Here is a 4306-nt window from a genome sequence, read left to right on the forward strand (position 1 = left end):
AAAAAAAAAAAAAAAAAAAATCAATACCTTTGTCACATTTTTGGTCAAAGTCTGATGAGTGAGCTATGCTGGCTTCAGTCATTTTGATGTAGTATTGAAATGCTGAAATATTTATGTCTTCCCACCCCTCAATTGATATGTTGAAATCCTAAGCCTTAAGGCAATGGTGGTAGGAGGTGCCACCTTTGGTAGATGATGCATGACCTTGGATCCCTCCTGAAAGGGATTAGTGCCCTTATGAAAAAGAACACAGAAAGTTCCTTCACCCCTTTCACCTGTGAGGACACAACTAGAAGGTGCTGTCTATGAACTGGGAAGCAGGCTGTCACCAGGTGTCAAATCTACCAATGTCTTGATCTTGGAGTTTCCCATCTCCAGAACTCTGAGAAATAAATTTCTCCTGTTTTTAAGCTACCCAGTTTATGATGTTTTTGTTATGGCATCCCAAATGGCCAACACGTAGCTAGGTGTCAGTCTAATATAATGGCGGTGTAGCAATTATTCAGCACCTGCATACCATGTAGTAGAAAGTATAAGAAGTATGTGGACAATCATAAATGTCAAAAGACATATTTGGAATCCTACTTTGTAATTAGCTTTTAATTGGCCTAGAATGAAATTGGAGACTACATATAAGTACCACAGACAAGTTTGGCCAACTTTGAATAACTAAGGTTGTTCCCCTCACACTGATTCCTCTTTTTAGTGAAATGTTTACCCAAGTATTAATTATTGTATTGGCTCAATAGATAGTTGGTCTGTAAATATTCAGGAATAATTGTATTAGCTATACTATTATAGCCAATACATCTATGTTGGTTGGTTGAACTTCTAAAACTTGAGCTATTTGTTGGTTGGTCACAATCAGTTATAAAATGTGGATCATAATTTTCAGTCTAAGGAAGAAATCCTAGTCCTATCTGATGTTGTAGGTACTTTCTGGTAACTTACCAAGTGAGGCTTCTCTCAAAATATGAGAAGCAAGGATTTTTTTTTTCCAATCCATAGAAAGGCAGAATGATCTTGACAAAGTATAGATCATGTTTTGATGTTGCTAACATGGGAGGCCCATCTAATTATATAGGAAAAATAGTCTCGGGTTCATATCAAGGGGACATAAAAATAATCAGCTAGTACCAGTTGCCCCTTGAATGTATTTGGTCTAACTACAAAGAAAAAACATTGTAGGTAGATTTCAATACATCCTGTGATGTTTCTGAATTGATATACATCAAAAAAGTTTAGGTAACTTGCATTATTACTTATGTGTCTCTTCCTATCCCTTATATGCCCCAGGTGGTTTTGAGGCTCTGGATATGTAAATAGTAGCAAAAATTGTTGTAGGCCTAAAGTGCAATAGAGGCATATGGATTATGTATTTGGGTTAATGATTTTTAGCAATTCCCTAACTGGCAGTGTTGGGAGCTGTGGCAATTGCCTGTTTCAATTGTCTATTTACTTTTGTAAATTTCTTACTTCTGGAGGCCTTTTAGTGAGCTCAGGATTAGATTTCCAATGGGGATGGATATCACCATGTATGATCCTTAATATGTTTGCATTGGGAAGCATAAATTTCTGGGTTGTATTTTCAGGAGTTTATAAGATACATTAGTGGTTGGAAACACTTGAAATGGTCCATTTTGATATTGTTCTAAGGCAGACTTTCACTAATGTCCTTCCCACATAATTAGCATACTTCCTGTGTATTTTGTAGGAGTGTGTTCACTGGTATCTCTTTAAGAAATGTATCTTGTAATGGAAGAAAAAGTATCCAATATACACAGCCCTATTTTGAAACTAATTCATAGCTTTTATAGGAATGTCATAACCTAATTATAGCCTTAGAATATGGGAAGGGGGTGGGAGAGGGTAGGTGGACGGGGGGAGGGAAGGTGATTGGTGGGGTCACCTCTATGGTTTATCTTACAAGGGTACAAGTGAATCTTTCTAAAAGCAGAGTATGAATGTCTTAACTCAATAACTAAGAAAATGATATGAAGGTTATGTTAACCAGTTTGATGAGAGTATTTCGAAATGTATATGAAAACAGCACAGTGTAGAAATAAAAAAAAAAAGCAATACATCTTGTACTTCTTATGTCTGACTTTATATATGACATTAGGTTTTGACACTGGAAAGATCAGAAGGTAACAAGGTAACATCAATCAGCAAAGAGGTGAGAATTTTGGGCATTTTGTGATGTAGATTATAACATCAATAAGGCTAAGGTAGAAATTTAGGGTAAGATTCATTGTAAGATTCCTTCTCTTATAAATAATAACTATAATAGTTAAAATACCATTGGTTTATAACTTTTAAACACAGTGCTTTGATTATACAGAGTGACCATGAAGTTCGTGTGCAATTTAAAGTAGTGTGTAAATTAAAATTGCACACGAACTTTATGGCTACTCTGTATATACCCTTAAAGACAAAAAAATTGACAAAAAAAATCCAAAAAGTTGACCACTCCTTAATAGTTTCTTTTGTGTTTTGTGTGTGAATGTGGAAATTTTGAAACCATTTTTTACACATAGTAGGATTAAGAAATTAAGTAAATGTAATCTTATTGTTGGGAGCCAGGGTTCTCTTTGGGGGAGAAGGGAGATACAAATATGAAATTGAGGAAGATAGGAAAGAATATTGTAGTATGATGATAGATTGGAATTTGAGATTTAAGAATTTGTATATATACACGTATTTCTCAATCATGATTTAAAAAATACCATATTTGTAATATAGTATATATTTCTTAGCTCTATTTGCTGTATGACTTACATATACGTAATCATACAGCTATTACCCAGATCTTGTTTTTGAAATACTATTCTCCACTTAAAGGAACTAGGGCAGGATGAATCCTTAGAAAGCCAGGATTATTTTGTTCAAGTATAGGTCATATTTTCACATGGTCAGCCTGGGAGGATCATCTAATTGCATGCGAAAAAGAGACACAATTTATTGACATAACTGTAGAGAATAAACACTGTGGATAGATTTAAACAAATCATGTAATGGTTTCTGAATAGCTTAGCGATATGGCTGACTTCAGGGATTGGGTAGGACTAGTCCATATGAGACAGAAACACTTTGTTGTATCTAAAAGTAAGAAAATTCTTTTTTAAAAAAGGGTAACATAGAAAGGTCACAAGAACCAGCTCACAGGGATCTTGGCAATCTAGCCATTAACACAAATCCAACAGTAATAGATGATAACCCATTGAATAAAATAAGAATCTATGGGTTTCTACCGTAGCTAAATAAACAAATGGGAGAGGAGAAAAAACTCTTCATTATCATAAAATATTATATAATAAATGTAGAAGGACACATAGAGTTGGAAAAAAATCTGGTATTATATAACTACTATAGTGATAATTGACTACAGTAAGAATCACTACTATAATAAATGCTCAAACTATTACGTGAAAGTTTGATGGAAAACAGACAACTACATTCATCATCTCAGAGAATTTCCCGTAGATCACTTACCAATTACAAAGAAAATATTGATGATTTTACATGGAGAAACCTTGTGGAAGTCCTCTGAACCAAAGATTGAAGTTAATATCACTAGTACTGTGATATTAACACATTAATATGAATGTGAATTAATGTGTCATGTGCCTCTTGACAGCCAGCTGCATTATGAAGGGCACAATATTCGTTATTTGGTGTCCCTGCAAAACATACAAAGTGAAATGGTGAAGAAATACTGAAAAAGTCCATGTATAGTAGGATTCTACAAAACAGCCTATGCTCTTTCAAAATATCAATGTTATAAAAGCAAAGAAAGGTGGGGAAGTGTTAAAAGTTAATAAAAGAAACTAAAGAGAGAGGGTAACTAATTGCCCTGGGTGATCCTGGATTGGATCATATAAAGGTTATTTAGGGGGCAGCGCCTGTGGCTCAAAGGAGTAGGGAGCCAGCCCCATATACCAGAGGCGGTGGGCTCAAATCCAGCCCCGGCCAAAAACCGCAAAAAAAAAAGGGTTATTTAGGGAACAATTGGTGAATTTGAATACCAAAATACCAACTGTCCATTGTATCATGATATATCAAAATTGGATTTTCTGAATTTGATGACTGTATGTTGGTTATGTAAGAGAATATTCCTGTTCTTAGAGGTGAAAGACACTGGACTACTTAGGAATAAAGGGTTACAATGCCTGCAACAAACTTTGAAATAATTCAGCGTTAGTAACATGTATATCCACATATATAAAATGGAGAAAAAAGGAGAGGGATGTGAGGCAAATGGGCATAATGTCAACAATTAGTGAGTGTAGGTGAAAGGTATGTAGGA

The sequence above is a fragment of the Otolemur garnettii genome, unplaced genomic scaffold (genome assembly GCF_000181295.1).
Source record: "Otolemur garnettii isolate 467f Iridium unplaced genomic scaffold, OtoGar3 scaffold00004, whole genome shotgun sequence".
Taxonomy (NCBI): domain Eukaryota; kingdom Metazoa; phylum Chordata; class Mammalia; order Primates; family Galagidae; genus Otolemur; species Otolemur garnettii.